Source organism: Lagenorhynchus albirostris, chromosome 11 (assembly GCF_949774975.1).
Source record: "Lagenorhynchus albirostris chromosome 11, mLagAlb1.1, whole genome shotgun sequence".
Lineage (NCBI taxonomy): Eukaryota > Metazoa > Chordata > Mammalia > Artiodactyla > Delphinidae > Lagenorhynchus > Lagenorhynchus albirostris.
In genome coordinates this window covers 8,088,466-8,111,350 of record NC_083105.1, presented here as the reverse complement: position 1 = coordinate 8,111,350, position 22,885 = coordinate 8,088,466, and the positions used below count along the sequence as shown (strand labels likewise).

Below are 22,885 nucleotides of genomic sequence, written 5' to 3'. Positions count from 1 at the left end.
TTAGAATCTTTCCAGTATATAAGAGGCTATCTTTCCCGCATCCTTCAAGTTGAGAATCACTGAATTAAAAGCTTTCCAAATAAGAGTAATGAGGAAACTGAGGGGAGTGGATTCAATACAAGAGTCTACACAGCTGCCTGTGAGGACCAGGCAGGAAAGTGTAAGTGGGAGCAGCTGATTGGAGGAGAATGAGGCTCATGCCTGGAAGGAGCACTGTTTCTCAGCACAGAGAGACAGTCACCTGGAGGAACTGTGGGCCCCGGTTTGCAAGGTCTTCCAATTTTTCAAGAGAGGCCCCCAAGTCCAGGTTTTAATATGAGATTTCCCAAGTTTTCAATGTTAAAAATAAATCTGGGGGGTTTCCTTGGTGGCACAGTGGTTAAGAATCTGCCTGCGAGGGCTTCCCTGGTGGCGCAGTGGTTAAGAATCCGCCTGCCAATGCAGGGGACACGGGTTCAAGCTCTGGTCCGGGAAGGTCCCACATGCCACGGAGCAACTAAGCCCGTGGCCACAACTACTGAGCCTGCACTCTAGAGCCCGTGAGCCACATCTACTAAAACCCGTGTGCCTAGACCCCGTGCTCCACAACAAGAGAAGCCACAGCAATGGGAAGGAAGCCCGTGCACCGCAACAAAGAGTAGCCCCTGCTCTCTGCATCTAGAGAAAGCCCGCGCGCAGCAGAGAAGACCCAACGCAGCCAAAAAAAAAAAAAAAAAAAAAAAACAGTAAATCCGGATTTTGCAAAGCCTGGGGTTTTCAGACTCAGTCTCCCCCTGGCCCAATACAGCTCTTTCCTCCAAGCCCCAGGCTGGAGAACACGTTCCCAGGGGACCCTTCCCTGGCATCACTGGCTCTTCTGTTCATTGAACATTAATTAAACCCTAGCTGGGTTTGGGGCTGAGAGGACATCGGTGGAGGAGTCTCTGCTCTCGCCAGCTTGCGTGTAACCCCACCGTTGCAGTGTCTCCCTTAACTTTATTCTTCCTCTGGTTTGTTGGTTTCTGTGTCTACAACTGGCTCCCCCTCTATTCTCTGAGCATCATGAGGGCAGTAATAGCATTGGGTGTATCTCTGCATTTGGCGTATAAGAGAACTGTAGATGTTCACAAACGAAACCTCCAGGGAACACAGGCCTCAAGTAAAGGAGAGACAGTCTTGTGGATTTGGCAAACAGGTTAGGCAGGATCCAGAGGGCAGAGCTGGACCTTTATGAGAAGGAAGCATTTTGGTTTGGGACTCTGCGCTTCCACTGCAGGGGACCCGGGTTCGAGCCCTGGTTGGGGAACTAAGATCCCACAAGCTGCGGCAGGGCAAAAAAAAAGGAAGCATTTCTAACAATGAGATGGGTGGCTGGCCTGGAGGGAGGTGAGAAGCTCACCATCCCTAGAGGTATCTGAACAGAGATGAGCTGACTGCCCACTAAAGATGCTGGAAAAAGGGGAACCACATTGGGTAAGAGACTCTGCTAGATGGTTACCTGTTCCTTCTAGCTTCCTTGGTTTGAACGTTGCTGTTTCTGTAACATTTAAGTGAGTAAACTACTAAATTAGGCCACGGAGGCAGTCAAGTGGCTAGGAGCATGGGCTGTGCTTCCAGGCAGACCTGGGTTCAAATCCAGGCTGTGCCACTTTGCTGTGCAGCCATGGGCAGGATGCTTCACCCTCTCTGAGCACAAGTAATGTACTGTTCAGGGTGCAGGATGCTTCTCACCTCTTCTCCCTCCAGGGCTCCGACGCAATGACGCACTCCCACAGTGAGTCCAACACAACCAATTTCCCCTCCTGTTTTAGAAAAGAAGATCACTGATAAGCACCAAAGGAAGTAGTTAGCTTGCATCTGCAGGCTAATGTCTTGTGAAAAATCCCCGTCCTTCGGCGTTAAAATCACTGTTAGTATGGTGAAAGGGCCACACGCTATGGGACAAGTGTGTTGGAATTGAGTAGACTGGAGACATAGCAGCTTTGGATCTTCTTTCCCTCTTGGCTCTGGGCCAGAGGTTCACAGCTGAATGGTGGTGGAACCTATATTACTTCAATCTTTAGTTTTTCTCTCAGTCTCTCTTTTCTGTAATTGCCAAACCCACATACCAGAATCTTCATAGGTTACTTTAGATAAAACACTCTATTGACTTAGGCAGTCTATAACTCCAATCCAGGGTGTTTAGTTAACTGTGTTGAGAATTCTCCTTTGGCCATGGGCCTATATTCCACCTTCCTACTCTCTCCTCCAGAAATAAAGACGGTTAGACCCAGGTGCGGCCTGACTCAACATTCCACCAAGTGTAGTAGAAAAGCTGCAAGTGCATGAGACCAGCCACCTGTCCCACACAGCTCGTCACAGGTAGAAAAGAAAGGGAATGGGCACCTGCCAATCATTTTAAAGGGACCCCACCCACTAAGAAAATGATTGTCAAGCTCTGACTGTTGGGTTAGCTCCTCTCCCCTTAAGGAGGAGCAAGGAAGGGGCAGAAAGGCTGGAAGTGTTCTTTGGGGGCATTTGTGTGAAGTGCCCTCCTTTCCTGTGGAGGCAGCCGTGAGAAGAGGGGCTTGTAAACATTCCTTCCCATACTTGCTGTGAGATCATCATGTAGAGGACTTAGCATGCTGCCTGGCACACGGTGAGCCTTCAAAAAATGTTAATCGGGGGCTTCCCTGGTGGCACAGTGGTTGAGAGTCCGCCTGCCGATGCAGGGGACGTGGGTTCGTGCCCCGGTCCGGGAAGATCCCACCTGCCGCAGAGCGGCTGGGCCCGTGAGCCATGGCCGCTGAGCCTGCGCGTCCGGAGCCTGTGCTCCGCAACGGGAGAGGCCACAACAGTGAGAGGCCCGCGTACCGCAAAAAAAAAAAAGTTAATTGTAACAAATAGTATTAGCCAACTATTCTTCATAATCCAAATACGTATAAAAATATTCAAATGAAAATATTACCAATATAAAAAACAATAAATGAATAAGTTAACAGAGTCAAACTTCACTATCCATGTCAGGTACTATTATCTGCCCAAACAATAACAATCATGTGATAATAACAGCCCACATATATTGAGTACTTATGATGCATGTATCTTTATCATTCCCATTTTACAGATAAGAAGAATGAAGCTTAGGGGAAGTCAAGTAATACAGCCAAATTTCTGCTGCTAGTGAATTCGCAAAGCCATGTAATCTGGCTTCAGAACCATGCTCTTAAGCACTGTACTCTACTGATTCACTTATGTTGGGGTGTTTCACTTATCCTGAGAATATACAGCAACTCTGGTAATTCCTATCATTGGTAACTCTGGAGCCCAGCCGGAAGATATACACCTGGGCTTCCCCTTGAATTGGTGTAGAAATTGGGCGATCAGGTAACAGGGAAGCCCAGGGGAGGCATTGCTCTAGAAATGACTGGATGGCACAGGGTGGGCAAGGCTCTCCTTTTCCTGACTCTGCTTGTCCCTATTTCTCCTCACATGTTTGTCTCATTCCCTCTGGCCACAGCCAGACCCTCTCCATCTGGTGCGAAAGGCCACTGCTGGCAACCCCCAGCCTCCAGCCTCAAAGATTACAACTGGAAAGGAGAACCCTGTTCCTCCTGGTGTTCCTAAGCCAGATGGACTGGAAAGAACTGATTGGCCAAGACTGGGCTACATGCCCCTTTGACCAGTCACTCTGGACTGAGATTGGCACCATTATTGTCCAAACCTTGACTACTGGGCCCAGACCCACAGTTAGGTGGTGGTCAAGTCCCTGGGAGTGACCATCCCACCATGGGATGGGGTAGGGTCAGTCTCCCAGTGGAAAGAGAGGTGCTAGGAAAACAAAAGCAGGCATTCACTACAAGGAGGCGGGCAAATAATGGATCATTTCGGCACACTGTGGTCGGTACCGGGTCCTGTGAGTTTGAACTCCAGGAAGCTGTTGTTCCTCACTGGGATTGAAGGAAGCTGAGCTGGCTGATGTGGCCTGGCACCTGGGGTGGCATAGCCGAGCAGTGCTTCCCTGCTGTTCCCATTCTCCCCAGAGACCCACCTCCTCTGTGATTCCCCAGCTTCCCCCTCTTGGTGCAGGAAGAGGAGCAACAGATCGGACCTAAGAACACTGAAATTTGTGTCTAGCTCTGCCATGCTGGCTGTGTGACCTTGGGCAGGTGGCATCAACAAGGGAGGGGCTTGTACAGCAAGCTGTGGAGAGCAATGCAAGAATGAAGGACCACCACTCGGCTCATGGCTGAGCCTCTCGTTGGACACACCATGCCTCCCTCCTTCCTACGCAGGCCCTTTCCTCTGGTGATCTCTGCATCTGTCTGATAGGCAAGGAGGAAGACAAGAGAGAAAGCATTCTACCTAGCAGTATGAACCCAGACAAGCACTGGGTGGCCATTTCTATGTGCTTTTTTGAGGTAAAGAAGATTTAATGATAGAGTTTACAGAACACCAAATACAGCCCCAAACTCCTGCCACTTAAGCCAACCTAGGTGGACGAGTATCAGGAGACTAAACAGCTGTGTGGTTGCCTTGGCAACCACATTTGTTAGCGATTAAAACCTCAGAGCCACAACACAGAGAAAACTACAACCTACCACCTGTTTGCACATTGAAACCATCAAGCAGAGCCTTGGGTGTTCAGGGAGAGAACCTCTGGGAAGGAGCTGGGTGATTTCTCTTGATACGAGGAGCAGGGAGTGCTGAGCACCCATTCACCAGTGCAGCAAAGAAATAACCCCACGTGACAGCCTGGGCCCCTGCTCAGAGGGGCAGGTCACCTCACTCTGGGATACTGGGGACCGACAGGATTTTGTCTCTCTTGGCTGAACCCATCCAGGTGTGTAGGCAAGAGTTCAGACCTTCCTACACTAAAATCAGGTCAGATGCCCTCGTGGACTTGCTGTGTCAGAATGACCAGAGCAATCTGGGGCACCAACCCGTGTCCCCTGCATCGACAGGTGGACTGTCAACCACTGTGCCACCAGGGAAGCCCACCACCCACTTTTTAACTAGAAAATGCTCTATAACATGGAAGTGGGGACTCATCTATAATCACAACCACTTAATACAATGAGTTTTTCATGGTGCTGGGTTACCTTGTCCCCATATCATTTTGATGTCCGTCCATAGAGCAGATGAACCTTAACCGCTGGGTGGGAAGCCCCTTTCAGATCTGTCCCTGCCCACATCTGACATCAGTTCTGCTCTGTTTTATTCCAAGGCAAAGAGATCCTGCCTCGTCTGAATTCTGAGTTGGCTGTGCATGGGTGAAAACAATCAATTAAGTCCCTGCCATGTAGTTTGGGACGAGCCACTGTACACTGGACCCCAGAAATCCTTCCCCAAATATTCTGGCCCATAAATCAGATTATTGTTCAAGAGCTATTATGATTTCATTTCTCTCCTTAGAATTAATTTTTTTTTTATTTCTTGGTTTTCATTGTAAAACTAATATTACCTTACAGAAGAAAATTTGGTAACTCAACTGTACACTTTTTTGTGTATTTCCTTATAGTCTTTTTTCCCCTTTATTAGGTATATTTATTTTTTAAATATGATTTTACTCATATTGTTCATGTAATTTTTTAAATTAATTTATTTATTTTTATTTATGGCTGTGTTAGGTCTTCGTTTCTGTGCGCGGGCTTCCTCTAGTTGCGGCAAGTGGGGGTCCCTCTTCATCGCGGTGCGCGGGCCTCTCACTATCGCGGCCTCTTTTGTTGCAGAGCACAGGCTCCAGACGCGCAGGCTCAGTAATAGTGGCTCACGGGCCCAGCTGCTCCGTGGCATGTGGGATCTTCCCGGACCAGGGCTCGAACCCCTGTCCCCTGCATTGGCAGGTGGACTCTCAACCACTGCGCCACCAGGGAAGCCCGTTCGCGTAATTTTTTATTTTTCTTTTTTAACTTGGCATTATAAAAAAGCATTTTTACTTAGAAAAATAAGCCTTTTTGTAAAACAAGCTTTTACATACATAAGCATGTATAATGGCAGCCACTTCAATTTCACAACCATACTTTTAAAGACAGCTTAGGGAAAAAGTAATTCTTTTTCTTACAGTTTTATGCTATGTGAAGGAAAACTGCACTCACTTTTTATATTGATATTGAGGAGAAAGTCACACTAAAAAGTGTATATATTCATTTAGTTTTTAAAGTGCTTACAAATAAAGTTTGTTTTAAATGAAACCTTTTTGCATCAAGTAGAGTGACATAATTTTTCATCCTTAATTTTAAATTATGGGAGACTTTTCCACCAAATGGAAAAGCAGCTGTGGTAGGTAATATATGAACAACGTACGCATATCTAGTGTGTTTGTGTGTGCCCTTTATAACCACGAGTTAATTTTTTTTCAAATTAATTTTTTTATTGAAGTATAGTTGGTTTACAATGTTGTGTTAGTTTCAGGTGTACAGCAAAGTGATTCAGTCATACATACATTTTTTTTTCAGGTTCTTTTCCCTCATAGGTTATTACAAAATATTGAGTATAGTTCCCTGTGCTCTACAGCGGGTCCCTGTTGGTTATCTATTTTATATATAGTAGTGCATACATGTTAATCCCAAACTCCTAATTTATCTCTCCCCCTGCCAGTAGCTACTTTTGCTATTTCATTTCCCTCTACTTCATGAGACAAACATTTTAATTACAATGATTGAATATTTATAAGTATTTAAAAGATATTTATTTGGGACTTCCCTGGTGGCGCAGTGGTTGAGAATCCACCTGCCAATGCAGGGGACCCGGGTTCGAGCCCTGGTCCAGGAAGATCCCACATGCCACAGAGCAACTAAGCCCGTGCACCACAACTACTGAGCCTGTGCTCTAGAGCCCGCAAGCCACAACTACTGAAGCCCGCACGCCTAGAGCCCGTGCTCCACAACAAGAGAAGCCACCGCAACAAGAGAAGCCCGCGCACCGCAACGAAGAGTAGCCCCGCTCGCCGCAACTGGAGAAGGCCACGCGCAGCAACGAAGACCCAATGAAGCCAAAAATAAATAATAAAATAAATTTATAAAAAGAGAAAAAACACGTGCATAGCCATTAACTGTTTATAAAGTTCTTGAATGTGTGTGCTCCCTTCCGATTCTCACACCTTTCCATTTAAAAAAAAAAAGATATTTATTCGATGTTAAGGTAAGATGCAATTTACAACATCAATGTAAGAATTTAATTTTTAAAATAGATTTGAAGGGTTTACTAATCAGAAATGATAAGGCAATAGATGCAACAACTGAAAGTTAACAATTAGAGAACAGCATGATGGGCTATCCACTATTTTGACAGCATGCTAAGTAGCCATTGCAAATGAGAATCATAAAGACAGTATCGCAACATGAAAAACCACTCCTGCTACATTATGTGAAAAAGCAGAACAAGAAATTTCATGTGCCCCTATGATTGGTTAGCACAAGGCCTAGCACTCAGGAAGTACTCACTACATATTATTAATTAGTTGTAATAATGTAAAACTATGTATATGCCCCTGGAAGAGACGATGAAAGGACCACACCAAAAATAACTGTGATTTTTGTGCTGAAGGGGTGTAATTTTTTTCACTTTGTAAATTATATTCTCCAAATAAAAATTTGACAATACAAAACCAACAGCCCAATTTAAAATGGAATAGAAAAATGGACAGAGGATATGGATAGATGGTTCTCATAGTGAAAAAACGAATGATCCAAGCGAATGAAAAAATGTTCAGTCTGCCTCATAATAAGAGAAACATACGTCATAATTAGCCTGACATACGCTTTTGAAACTATCAGATCGGCACAGTCCAAAGAATTTGAAAACACTGTGTCGCAAGAGTAGAGGGAAACAGCTGCTCTCATACCTTGTTTATGAGACTGTAAGATGGCACAATTTATGGCTAGCAATTTAGCTATATTTACTAAAATTTTAAGTGGATGCACCCTTGATCCACTAATACAACTTCTAGGAATTTATTCCACAATCTACTTACACTTTTGCCTAACAACATGAAAAAGTCTATATACTGCAGCATCGATCTAATATCAAATGCTAGAAACAGTCTAAATGTCCACTAATAGGGGATTTGCTTAAATAGTCCATACAAAGGATCACTCTATAGCCTTTAAAAGTGGGGTGGGGTGGGCAGGGGCTAAGGGTATTGAAATGAACAGGGTTCAGGGTGTGTTAATGAAGTAATGGGAACGAGGTGTAGAATGGTGTGTCCAGTGTGTTCCCTTTCTGTGAATAAGAAAGGAGCATGTTAATCAGGCACAGATGGTCTCCAGAAAGATGCACAGAAGTCTCTGCAGTGGCACCTGGGCCAGAGTGGGACAGAGTCCCTAAAAATGGGAATGATACTTTGCATCATAAATCTTTTTTGTGACTTTTGAATTCTGTAGCTTTCGTACATATAACCAATTCAAAAACTAAAGTAACACCGTATTGATTTTTAAAATTTGAAAATGTTACCACCGCTCTTTTTTAAAAAAACCATGATCCTCTAAAAGTTTTCTTAATCCAGGCTTGCAGAGGTCACCTGGTTCAGTGGAACAGAAGCAAGAGGGTTTTGAGGTCCCATTTCTGGTTCAGCCTCTGACTCAGTGGGTCTCAGTGACTAGTTTCATTCTGAGCCTTCCTTTCTCATCAGTACAGCAGTGGAATTGGTTGAGGTAATCACTAAAGTCCCTTTCACCCTAGTATGAGTACCTTTGAAAATATGTTTTACAAATAAGAAGATATCATTCACAAACATTTGTTAAAGCAAACATTTTATTGAAGTATATAGCACACAGGAAAGCACACAGATTGTAAGTGTCCAGCTTGGTGAATAAAGTGAACATACCCAGGTAACAACCCACACCTAGATGGATGGCAGAACATCACCCACACCCCCAGAAAGCCCTCCCCGTCACTACCGGGACCCAGGGCTACCATCCTCCCCACCCCACAGATTACTTTTGCCAGGGACAATTAAAAGCAAATCACTCCAGCACCTAAAACAACTGTTTCCACGTTTGCACTTTTCCTTCCATTCTTTTCAAGATGCACTTTTCCTTCCATTCTTTTGCACTTTTCCTTCCATTCTTTTCTGGTGACGATTGCCAGAAGGTAGTTGACACCCACGTTTGTTTCCACCACCTGCCAGTTCTTTGCCATGAGGAATCTAACGGCAGAGAATGGTTGATACTCTTCTCCTTTGCGCTGCCTATTACGATGTTAAAGGGAAAATGCCATTACAGACATTTCTAGACAAATCACACGGGAGCAAAGCACACACGTGGATGAACGGTCTGGAATGCACCCTCATCAGATAATGGAAAAATCCAGGCTGTCTTCTGGTGCCCTGCACTAACATACCCCGGGGCGGGTGTCCTAGTCCCCCGGGCGGTGGTCCCCCTGCCTGTTCCCGGTGGCCGCCGGCGGGCAGCGCGGAGTGTGTGTTCTGCGCATTCGTGGAATCCGCGGGATTAGCTGGCTTCCCCTGCGCCCCGGTGTTCGCCGCCAGAACCGAGGCAAGACGCGCGCGAGGGGCCTCCGGCTGGAGACGCGGGCTCGCCGGTCCCCGCCAGCCCCACGGTGTGTGATCGAGTGACTTTCATGTCAGACTTTCCAGTTCCCGGCTCGGCTTATACACGTAGCCTCCCCCTGGACGTCCACATTGCTTCTGCTGTGCAGCGTCTGTTGTGTCGAAAGACCTCTGCGGATTTGACGAAAGTTTGCCCAGCAAGGCTACAAAGCCGCCACCCTTGGCTTGAATGGAATGGGTGGGGTGTGGGGGGAGGGGGGAGTGTTTCTGCGGCCCTGCCCGCGCCCCCGCCCCGCTCCCACCCCCGGCAGCAGCCGCCAGCCGCGCTGGTCGGCTTGTGTCGTCAGTGATTTACGGCCCGCGGGGCCCAGCTGTTGGCGTGGACGCGGCAGCTGCCCAAGGTTAAGGGGGCCTTATGTGAGGTACTCGAGTCATGGGATGGCCTCAGAGCAGCTGTTCCCTCCCGAGGTCAAGGCGGTGATCATGTTGCCGATCTGCGAGCCAATACCAGCCAGGAAGAGGCTACAGGCCCCCCACCCGGCCACATGCACACACTGACCCCGCTCCAGCTAAGGCCCAGCGCTCTCCTCTGTCTCAGTCTTCTTGGTGGCGCGTTGATGCCGGGCTGGCTGAGCTGAGCGGCTGTTTAGGGGCCGGGGCCCAGCCCTGCAGGAAGATGGTTAGTGGGAGCTGCTCCCCGTGGTCCCGGATTGTCACCCAGCTCAGGCGTGCATCAAGGCCAGGGCTGAGAGCAGAAAGGAACTTGCAGCTCTTCACGAAGCCCTTATACTGTGTCCCAGACCCCTGCCAAATGCTTTACTTGCATTTTGTCATCTAACTCTTGCAACAGTCCAGTGAGGTGGATTTGACTAATATACCCCGGAACCTCCTGAAAACTGAGGTTCAGAGAGGTTAAGGAAACTGGCCTAGATCACACAGCTAGCTGCCTGTCTTTGGAGCCAGAGCTTTTAACAACTAAAGTGCCCACTATGTGTCAGGCAGTTTGCACAGGGTACAGTATTCAATCTCCTCATCAATCCTAAAAGGCCATTCAGGAGTGAGGAAGCAGGCCCCGTGTCTTTCCTAAGGTCACTTAGGCAGTGAAGCAGCAGGGCTGAGATTGTCCTTGGCATGCTGAGCACCAAACTCTGCTCCTTTTCCTTCCCCTTCACCAAACTACACCTCCTGCTGCTTCAGGGAGGCTTCAGTGGGGCACACTGTGGACTTTTTGCCAAAGGGGGCAGACAGCTGGGGATGGGCCCTGCTTCCTGCTTGCACCTTCCTGCCCACTCCGCTGCCTGTGACCCACTTGGCCCCTCCCCCTTCTCAAAACACTCTCCTCTCTTGGCCTCAGCTAGTCCTCCTCAGCTTGTCCACATCACATGCATGTCTCCTACCCCACTGTCTGCTATTTGGCCTCCTTTCCTGAACCCCCCTCCTTTCCTCATTCCAGTGATGAAAGGTCCCAGGACTTGATCCTGAATCCTCTTACCCCTCTACTCATCTTTCCAGTAAGAGTTCTCCCATCCCTGTCTGTGGCCCAATAACTTCCAACTTATTTCTCCTGCTCCAGCCTCTCTTCTCCGGGGCACACCCGATTGCCTCCTTGACGTTTTTTTTGTTTTTTTTAAATTTATTTATTTATGGTTGCATTGGGTCTTCGTTGCTGCGCGCGGGCTTTCTCTGGTTGCGGCGAGCGGGGGCTACTCTTCGTTGTGGTGCGAGGGCTTATTGCGGTGGCTTCTCTTGTTGAGGAGCACAGGCTCTAGGCGCATGGGCTTCAGTAGTTGCAGCACGAGGGCTCAGTAGTTGTGGCTCATGGGCTCTAGAGCACAGGCTCAGTAGTTGTGGCGCACAGGCTTAGTTGCTCCGTAGCATGTGGGATCTTCCTGGGATCTTCCCGGACCGGGGCTTGAACGCATGTCCTGCATTGGCAGGCGGATTCTTAACCACTGTGCCACCGTGAAAGCCCGCTTCCTTGACATTTTTTAACAGCTATGTTGAGATGTAATTCACATACCGTACAATTCATCCACTTAGCGTGTACAATTCTATGGCTTTCAGTATATCCACGGACTTGTGCAACCATCACCACTACAGTCAATTTTAGAACATTTTTACCACCCCCAAAAGAAACCCGGTACCCATTAGCGGTCACTTCCCACTTCCCCCCAACTTCCACAGACCCTGGAAATCACTAATCTGATTTCTGTCTCTATGAATTTGCTTATTTCTGCACATTTCATAAAAATGGGATCATACAGGGAATTCCCTGGCGGTCCAGTGGTTAGGACTCCACACTTTCACTGCTGAGGGCCTGGGTTCAATCCCTGGTCGGGGAACTAAGATCCCGCAAGCCATTTGGCACGGCCAAAAAAAACAAAAAACAAGACAGGATCATACAATACATTACCTTTTGTGACTGTAGTGGTGTGGTTTTCTTTTTAACACCTATACTGGGGTATAATTGCTTTACCTTTGTGTTAGTTTCTGCTGTATAACAAAGTGAATCAGCTATACGTATACTTATATCCCCATATCTCGTCCCTCTTGTATCTCCCTCCTACCCTCCCTATCCCACCCCTCTAGGTGGTCACAAAGCACCGAGGTGATCTCCCTGTGCTATGCGACTGCTTCCCACTAGCTATCTATTTCACATTTGGTAGTGTATATATGTCAATGCCACTGTCTCACTTCATCCCAGCTTACCCTTCGCCCTCCCCGTGTCCTTGAGTCCATTCTCTACAGTGGTGATGTTTTATGCTTTCAAGTTTCATCCAGGGCTTCCCTCGTAGCACAGTGGTTAAGAATCTGCCTGCCAAGCAGGGGGTTCAAGCCCTGGTCCAGGAAGATCCCACATGCCACAGAGTATCTAAGCCCATGAGCCACAACTACTGAGCCCACGTGCTGCAACTACTGAAGCCCGCACGCCTAGAGCCCCTTGCTCTGCAACAAGAGAGGCCACCACAATGACAGACCCATGCACCACAACGGAGAGTAACCCCCGCTCACCACAACTAGAGAAAGCCCGCGCACAGCAACAAAGACCCAGCACAGCCAAAAATAAATTAAAAAAAAAAAGTTTCATCCATGTTGTAGTATGTATCAGTACCTCATTCCTTTTAATAGCCAAATAATATTCCACTGTATGGGTATACCACATTTTCTTTATCCTTTCATGCACTGGTGGACATTCATGTTGTTTCCACTTTTAGTTATTATGAATAAAGCTTCTGTGAATATTCATATGTAAGTTTTTCTGTTGATTGATATTTTCATTTCTCTTGGATATATACCTAGGAGTGGAATTGCTGGGTCATATGGCAACTCTATGTTTAACTTTTTGAGGAACTGCTAAACTGTTTTCCACAGAGCTGCACTATTTTACACTCCTACCGTCAATGTATGAGGATTCCAACTGCTCCACATCCTCACCAACACTTGTTATTGTCTATCTTTGATTATAGCCAACCTAGTGGGCATGAAGTAGTATCTTATTGTGGTTTTGATTTGCATTTCCCTGATGACTAATGATGTTGAAAATGCTTTCATGTGTTTATTGTTGATTTGTACATCTTCTTTAAACAAATATCTGTCCAAATCCTTTGCTCACTTTAAAGTTGAGTTATCTGTTCGTTTATTATTGGGTTGTAAATGTTCTTTACATATTCTGGATACATGATTTGCAAATATTTTCTTCCATTCTGTGGAATACCTTTTCACTTTCTTTGTAGTGTCCTTTGAGACTTTTTTTTTGATGTATAGTTGATGTAAAATATTATATAAGTTTCAAATATAAACATAGTGATTCAAAATTTTAAAGGTTATACTCTACTTATAGTTATTTTAAGGCTTTTAATTTAATTCTATTTATTTATTTATTTATTTTTGGCCACAACACGCAGCATGCAGGATCTTAGTTCCCCAACCAGGGATCGAACCCATGCCCCCTGCAGTGAAAGCGCAGAGTCTTAACCACCGGACTGCCAAGGAACTCCCAAGGGTTTTTAATTTTTGATGAGGTCCAATTTATTTATTTTCTTTTGGGTGTTGTGCTTTACGTGTTATACCGAAGAAACTGTTTCCTAACCCAAGGTCATAGAGATTTAGTCCGATGTTTTCTTCTGAGGGATTTTATAGTTTTTAGCTCTTACATTTAGGTTTATGATCCATTTTGAGTTAATTTTTGTGTATGGTGTGAGGTAGAGGTCCAGCTTCATTATTTTGCTTGTGCATTTCAGTTATCGCAGCAGAATTTCTTTAAAAGATTATTCTTTCCCTAATGAATTGTCGTGACACCCTTGTTGAAAATCAATTAACCATAAATGTACAGTTTATTTCTGAACTGTCAATTCTTGCCCAATGATCTATATGCCTTTGCTTATGCCAGTACCCTCTCAAGTTTTAAAATCAGAAAGTTTGAGTCCTCTGTTTTCTTTCTTTTTTTTTTTTTTTTTTAATAAATTTATTTATTTATTTATGGCTGTGTTGGGTCTTCGTTTCTGTGCGAGGGCTTTCTCTAGTTGCGGCGAGCGGGAGCCACTCTTCATCGCGGTGCGCGGGCCTCTCACTGTCGCGGCCTCTCTTGTTGCAGAGCACAGGCTCCAGACGCGCAGGCTCAGAAGCTGTGGTGCACGGGCTTAGTTGCTCCGTGGCATGTGGGATCTTCCCAGACCAGGGCTCGAACCCGTGTCCCCTGCATTGGCAGGCAGATTCTCAACTACTGCGCCACCAGGGAAGCCCCTCTGTTTTCTTCTTTTTCAATATTGTTTTATCTATTCTGGGTTCCTGGCATTTTCATTTAAATATTAAGATCAGCTTACCAATTTCGCTTTAAAAAGCCAGCTGGGATCTTGGTGGAGATTGTATTGAATCTGCAAATTAATCAGTCAATCTTAAAATGTTAAGTCTTCTGATCTGTGAATATGTCTTTACATTTATCTACATCTGATCTTAATTCCTTCAACAATGTTTTGCTATTTCCATTGTACAAGTCTTACACATCTTTTTTTAAAGTTACAGCTAAGTATTTTATTCTTTTTGTTGCTATTTTAACTTGAATTGTTTTCTTAATTTCATTTTTGGAATGTTTATTGCTAGCGTATAGAAATACAATTGATTTCCATATATTCATCTTGTATCTTGAAACCTTGTTGAACTCATTTATTACTTCTAATAGTTTTTTAGTGAGTTCTTTAGAATTTTCTGTACACAAGATCATGTCATTTTTAAATAGAGATCGTTTTACTTATTCCATTCTAATCTGGATGACTTTTTATTTATTTATTTTATGACCTATAGTTGATTTACAATGTGTTAATTTCTGCTGTACAGCAAAGTGATTCAGTTATACATATATATATTCTTTTTCATATTCTTTTCCATTATGGTTTATCACAAGATATTGAATATAGTTCCCTGTGCTATACAGTAGTACCTTGTTGTTTATCTATTCTATATATAATAGTTTGCATCTACTAATCCCAAATTCCCAATCTATCCCTCCCCCACCCCCCACTTTGGCAACCACAAGTCTGTTCTCAATGTCTGTGAATCTGTTTCTGTTACGTAGATAAAAGTTCATTTGTGTCATATTTTAGATTCCACGTATAAGTGATATTATATGGTATTTGCCTTTCTCTTTTTGACTTACTTTGCTTAGTATCATAATCTCTAGGTCCATCTGTGTTGCTGTAAATGGCATTATTTCATTTTTTTATGGTTGAGTAGTATTCCATTGTATATATGTACCATATCTTCTTTATCCATTCATCTGTCAATGGACATTTAGGTTGTTTCCATGTCTTGGCTATTGTGAATAGTGCTGCTATGAACACAGGGGTGCACGTATCTTTTTTTCTTTTTTTTTTTTTTTTTTGCGGTACGCGGGCCTCTCACTGTTGTGGCCTCTCCCGTTGCAGAGCACAGGTTCCAGACGCGCAGGCTCAGTGGCCATGGTTCACGAGCCCAGCCGCTCCGCGGCATGTGTGATCTTCCCAGACCGGGGCATGAACCCGTATCCCTTGCATCGGCAGGCGGACTCTCAACCACTGCGCCACCAGGGAAGCCCTGCACGTATCTTTTTGAAGTAGAGTTTTCTCCGGATATATGCCCAGGAGTGGGATTGCTGGATCATATGGTAACTCTATTTTTAGTTTTTTGAGGAACCTCCATACTGTTTTCCAGAGTGGCTGCATCAATTTACGTTCCCACTAACAATGTAGGAGGGTTCCCTTTTTTCCACACCCTCTCCAGCATTTGTTATTTGTAGATTTTTTTAATGATGGCCATTCTGACCAGTGTGAGGTGGTACCTTACTGTAGTTTTGATTTGCATTTCTCTAATAATTAAAAATATGGAATGCTTTGGGAATTCCCTGGCGATCCAGTGGTTAGGATTCCATGCTTTCACTGCTGAGGGCATGGCCAAAAAATATATATATATATGGAACGTTTCACGAATTTGTGTGTCATCCTTGCGCAGGGGTCATACTAATCTTCTCTGTATCGTTCCAATTTTAGTATATGTGCTGCTGAAGCGAGTACCTGGATGACTTTTCTTTCTTTTTCTTGTCTGATTACCCTAGCTAGAACCTCCAAAACAACGTTTAATAGGAGTGATGACAGTGGACATCCTTGTCTTGCTCTTCATCTTAAGGGGATGTCATTCAGTCTTTCACCATTAAGTTTGATTTTAATTATGGGTTTTTCATATATTCCCTTTATTAGGCTGCAGAAACTCCCTTCTATTCTTAGTTTGCTAAGTATTTTTATTATGAAACTGTGTTGGATTTTGTCAGATGCTTTTTTCTGCATCTTTTGAGATGATCAGATGGTCTTTGTCCTTTATTCTATGGATGTGATGTATTACGTTAATTGATTTTCAAACCCCCAAGACCATCTTCAGTATCAATGATTCATAAGAAGGACTCATAGGATTCAGTATGTAGTCATACTCACAGATAAGTTTTATTATATAGTGAAAGGACACAGAGCAAAATCAGCAAAGAGAAACAGCACAAGGGGCAAAGTCCAGAGGAAACCAACACAAGCTTCCAGAGTGCTCTCCCAGCGGAGTCAACATAGGACACGCCTAATCCCTCCAACAAGTCCTGACGACATGTGAAATATTGTCTACCATGGAAGCTCATTTGAAATTCAGTGTCCAGGGTTTTTAATAAAGGCTGGTCATATAGGCATCCTTTGTCTAGCATGTATCAAAATTCCAGACTCCCAGAAGGAAAGCAGGTATTTAGCATAAACCACATGATTTGTATAAATAGTGTAGGCATAGTGAGCTACTCTTACCAGTCCTTAAATTCACATTCCCAGATGCCAGCCAAGGGCCAACCTTGCAAGCAGGCATTTCTAAGGATAGCAGTCTCAAGCTCCACATGTTAATTTTTTTCTGCATAAGATATTAAACCAACCTTGTATTCCTGGGATAAATCCCACTTGTTCATGATGTAATGGTATAATTATATACCATGGTATAATTCTTTTTATATGTTTTTAATTTTTATTTTTTTATTGAAGTATAGTTGATTTACAATGTTGTACCAATTTCTGCTGTACAGTAAAGTGACTCAGTGATACACATATATTTATTTTTTCCTTTTTATATATTGTTGGATTCATTTTGCTAGTATTTTGTTCAGGATTTTTGTGTCTAACTTTGTAAGGGATGTTGCTCTGTTGTTTTCTTTCCTTGTGATGTCTTTGTCTGGTTTTGGTATCAGAGTAATACTGGCCTCATGCAATGATTGGGAAGTTTTCCCTCCTCTTCTGTATTTGGAAGGGTTTGTGGAAGATTGGTGTACTAGTTTCCTTTTGCTGCTGTAACAAATTACCACAAACTTAGTGGCTTAAAATAACAAACTTATTCTCTTACAGTTCTGCAGATTCAACATCCAGAAATGACTCTAAAGTGAGAAATCAAGATGTAACAGGACTGGTTCCTTCTGGAGGCTCCAAGAGAGAATCTATCTGCTCCTTGCCTCTTCCAGCTTCTAGAAGCTTCTCATGGCTATTTCCTCCATCCTCACAGCCAGCTGGGTAGTAGCTTCTTGTTTAGACTCTGCTTCCTTCTTCACATGGCATTCTAACCCTGACTTTTCCATCATCCCTCTTAGAAGGACCTTTGTCACTACATCAGGTCCACTCAGATAATCCGGGATGATCTCCCCATCTCAAGATTCTTAACTTAATCTCACGTGTAAAATCCCTTTGTCATATAAATTAACATTCATAGATTCTTCAAATTGTGACAGACATGGGTATTTTGGGGAAGACATTATTCAACCTACCATAATTAGTATTAATTCTTCTTTGAATGTTTCATAGAATTCACCAGTGAAGCTATCTGGGACCAGACTTTTTTTGTGGGAAGTTTTTAATTATTAATTTGATGTCTTGTAATTCATGTTTTCAATTTCTTCTTGAGTCAGTTTTGATATTTGCGCTTTTCTAGAATTTGCCCATTTTATCTAAATTATCTAGTTTGTTGGAGTACAGTTGTTCATAGTATTCTTTTTTTTTTTCCTTATTTCTTTGGATTTGTGGAGGTATAATTGACAAATCAAATTGTATACATTAAAAATATACAACATGGGACTTTCCTGGCGGTCCAGTGGTTAAGACTCCGTGTTTCCAATGCAGGGGGCACGGGTTTGATCCCTGGCTGGGGAACTAACCTCCCACATGCCTTGTGGTGTGGCAAAAAAATGGGAAAAAAAAAAAGTATACAACATGATGATTTGACCTATGTATACTTTGTGAAATGATTACCACAATCAGGTTAATTAACACATCCATTACCTCAGTTACCTTTTTTTATGTGTGTGTGGTGAGGGTGCTTAAGATCTATTCTCTTAGCAAACTTCAAGTACACAGAACAGTATCGTTAGGCAGTTACCATTCTGTACATTAGATCCCCAGGGCTTATTCATCTTATAACTGAAGGCTTGTACCCTCTGATCAGCAGCTCCCCGTATGGTATCCTCTTATAATCTTTCCTATTTCTGTAAGTTTAGTATTAATGTCCTCTCTTTTATTTCTGATTTTAGTCATTTTAACCTTCTCTCCTTTTTTCTTGGTCAGTCTAACTAAAAGTTTATCACTTTTGTTGATCTTTTCAAGGAACCAACTTTGGGTTCTGTTGATGTTCGCTATTGTTTTTCTGCTCTTTGGTTCATTTGTTTCTGCTCTAGTCTTTATTATTTCCTTCCTTCTCCTTGCTTTGAGTTTTATTTGCTCTTTTTTTTCTAGTTCCTTAAGGCAGAAGTTTAAGTAATTGATTTGAGATCTTTCTTCTTTTTAAATATAGGCATTTACAGTTATAAATTTTGCCCTGAGCCCTGATTTAGCTACATTATGTATATTTTGGTTCTTGACATTTAAGAGGCAATGTTGTGTAGGGGTTAAGGTCATAAGACCGGGACCCACTCCCTGGGTTGAAATTCAGCTCTGCAACTTATTAGCTGCTTGGCCTTCGGCAAATGCCTCATCTGTAAAATGATATGATAATAATAGTAAATACCTCATAGAATTGTTGTAAGGATTCTATATGTATTAATATACTTAAAAGATGTAGGACAATGCCCAGAAAATAGAAAGCACTTAATAAGTGCTTTTTATTTACTCAAAATAATAAATAATATTATTTATTCAGCAAATAGTTATTGAATTCCCACTATGCAGCAGGCTCAGTTTTCGTCGGAATAGTAAACAAGACTAGGGTACTACTTTCCTGGCATATATGTTCCAGTTGGGAGAGGCAAACAGTAAATTAATTAATTAAGGGAAAGTGCTACATTGAGAAATAAAACAGGGTGATGTGCTACAGATAGGCTGAGGGACTCCTTCAGATTGAAAGAGGTGGTTTAGGGAAAGCCATATCCAAATGAAATCTCTCAAGGACAGAACCTGCCAAGCTGAAGAACAGGCTTACACAGAAGTCTCACAATAAGAACAAGAGTGGAAAGTTTGAGACCCCTCAGGAAGGCTGGAGACCCCTCAGGAAGGCTGGAATGTTTTAAACCCCTCAGGAAGGCTGGAGACAGGATAGAGGAAGAGTGGTGTCAGAGGAAGTCAGTCTGGGACTTTTTTTTTTTTTTTGGCTTGCAGGATCTTAGGTCCCCTACCAGGGATTGAACCCCTGCCCCCTGCAGTGGAAGCGCGGAGTCTTAACCACTGGACCGTCAGGGAAGTCCCCAGTCTAGGACTTTTAAATGACTTCATGGGATTCCAGAGTTCTGGCTGTTCCATAATTTTTAAAAATTTTTATTGAAGTATAGTTGATTTACAATGTTGTGTTTAATTTCTACTGTACAGCAAAGTGACTCAGTTACATATATTCTTTTCCATTATGGCTTATCACAGGATATTGAATATAGTTCCTGGTGCTATACAGTAGGACCTAAATATTTGTCCATCCTATATATAATAGTTTGCATCTGCTAATCCCAAACTCCCAGTCCTTCACTCTGCCCACCTCCTTGGCAACCGCAAGTCTGTTCTCTATGTCTGTAAGACTGTTTCCATTTCATTGATATGCTCCTTCGTGTCATATTTTAGATTCCACATGTAGGTGATATCATATGGTATTTGTTTTTCTCTTTCTGACTTTGTTTAGTATGATAGTCTCTAGGTCCATCCATGTTTGCTGCAACCACAACTTTAAAATATTCTCTTATTGGAGGTTGCTTCCCAGTTTGTTGCTATTACAACAATGGCGGCACATCAGGTACATCTCTGTGCAGTCATGTGAGTCTCTCTTTAAGATAGATTCCTAGAGGTGAGGTTGTTGGGTTGCATTACTTTTTAATTGGAAACAATGTTATTAAAAGATAAATAAATGAGAGACCATACAATGAGGAATGGGACCCACTAGGGGCACCGCAGACACTTTCTAGAAGACTCTCATGTGCTGGGTAGTTAAGCCTTCAGGCAGCAAGGAGCTATTGAATAATAAATTAGAATTATCATTTATTGGGACTTCCCTGGTGGAGCAGTGGTTAAGAATCTGCTTGCCAATGCGGGGGACACGGGGTTCGATCCCTGGTCCGGGAAGATCCCCCATGCCACAGAGCAAATAAGCCCGTGCGCCACAACTACTAAGCCTGCACTCTAGAGCCCGCGAGCCACAACTACTGAAGCCCACGTGCCTAGAGCCCGAGCTCCGCAACAAAACAAGCCACTGCAATGAGAAGCCCGCGCACCACAACGAAGAGTAGCCTCTGCTGGCCGCAACTAGAGAAAACCTGTGCGCAGCAACGAAGACCCAAAACAGCCACAAAAAAAAAAGAAATTAGAATTATCATTTATTAAGAGCTTATCATCTGCCTGGCACTCTGCTTCCTTACATGCAAATTCATATTTCATCCTCGTAAAAATACTCTGCTATAATACTATTGGTATCCATCATTTTACAGCCAAGGAAACTAAGACTAAGTTAAAATAACTTGCCAACGAAAGTCGCACAGCTCATAAGTGGGGTAGCCTGGATTTGAACCTAGGAATCTTGACTCTACTTCTAAGTTTAAGCACTATATCCAGTGGTCAAAGAGGTGGAAATGGGTCAAATGCAGACCGAGAACAAGGTGTCTTCTTCTAGCCATGTGAGAATAGCTTTGAGAGTTTTGAAAGAAATCACTGGTTAAAAAATAAAGAAAGAATTGGTTATCCCTCATGATGCCTTGAATCTACACACGAATCCTATTAGTTGCCTTATAGCGAACATCCTCTCTCCTTTTTTCCTATTGGAATATCACTAAGTGGGCACACGGTCACCCAGAATGAAAATAACATCTCTCACCCTCCTTGCACTAGATGTGACCATGTGTCTAAACTCTTGCTGATGGGATACAAGTAGAAGTGTTATATGGCAGCTTCTAGGAACAGAAAATAAAAGACTGTTGGCGTACCCTTTGACTACTTCTCCATCTTTTGACAAACTTCTTTCTGCCTGGTCTGCAGATATTAACTTGGTGCCTGAAGCTGAAGGCCACCCATCAGCAATGGAGGGTGACCCAGGGAGCTGGAAGCAGCTGAGCAGGGAATTTCGTGGAGTAGAGCTTCTATTCCTGCCCTGGGCTGCAGGCATCTGATATTTTCTATTCTATTCCACCTCATTAAAAAAAAGTTGGCTGTGACCCACTTGACTTCACAACACACTAATGGGTCACAAGTGCCGGCCGCCCTTGAAAGGCAGGTTCCAAATGGGGCAGGAATACTGGAGAACTGGTAGGGAATATTCAGTCATCGTGTGCATTGGGTGCTGTTTTCTGCTTTCAAGAGTCCTCAGAGAGCAGGGCACACACAAACAGAAGCGCTCCAGTCTTCAGCAGAGATAGAAAGGAATGTACTCTGCTGGCAGCCCCCAATCCAAATTGTCCAAGGGTTCCCTAACATGGAGACAATCGGGGCTGAAAGAAGCCCTCTGCTTTGGTATTTCAAACCTAGGCAATTATGAGGAGCGGCTTAGGAGCAGTAGTGAGAGATAAGGCTAACTTTCCCCCAGAGGCCAGGAGCCTGAAGGCAAAAAATGGGATTAAGGAATTTGCCTTCCCACCCTGTTTTAGAAGCACTGAAAGCGGCTGCCATTAAACTCAGCACAGAGGCTCATTTGTAGACCAAACTCTCCCGGCCTAAAAATTTTATCTAGGTGAGGTCTTTGACTGTGGTCATTTGCACACGAAGCAAATAGTCTGGAGGGCTGCTAAGTGTCCCCCCTTAACCGTGGGGGGATAGTTCCAAAACCCACAGTGGATGCCTGAAACCATGGCTAGTACTGAACACTATACATACTGTTTTTTCCAGCATCACTACTCTTGCTCTTTGGGGCCATTATTAAGTGAAATGAGAGTTACCTGAACACAAGCTCTGTGACACCACAGTAGTCGATCTGATCACCGAGAAGGCTACTAAATGTCTAAGGGGCGGGAAGTATATGCAGTGCGGATGCACTGGACAAACAGGTGATTCATGTCCCTGCAGGACAAAGGTACACTGGGCAGGGTTTCATCACACTACTCAGAACGGTGTGCAATTTAAAACTTATGAATTGTTTGTTTCTGGAATTTTCCATTTAATATTTTCGGATGGCATTTGACCTTGGCTAACAGAAACCAGGGAAAGTGTAAGTGAAACTAAAACCGTGGATAAGGGGGTGCTACTGTATTACCCAAGTAACCACCAGTTTGGCCTGAAAACATCTGTGACTACTCAACCCTGAAGCCATTCCCAGGCTACAAACCTGCACCAGAAGTGAAACAGGCACTGAAAACCTTGTGGCCCCAACACGCATCTCCCCAACACCAACCTCTCCTGTGTCCTTGGGGGATAGTGGACATTTCTCTCATTTTCAGAACAGTCATTTTTATTGTGGTTACCTTGTTCCTACTCCACTAGTACATAA

General features: G+C 43.8%; 1 non-coding gene across 1 annotated transcript; it reads right to left on the bottom strand.

Moving 5' to 3' along the window:
• Window positions 1–15,907: 15,907 nt before the first annotated feature.
• LOC132530143 (U6 spliceosomal RNA) lies at window positions 15,908–16,014 on the bottom strand. Its single transcript, XR_009543699.1, has one exon. It is a non-coding gene; the product is annotated as a U6 spliceosomal RNA (small nuclear RNA).
• Window positions 16,015–22,885: the final 6,871 nt, after the last annotated feature.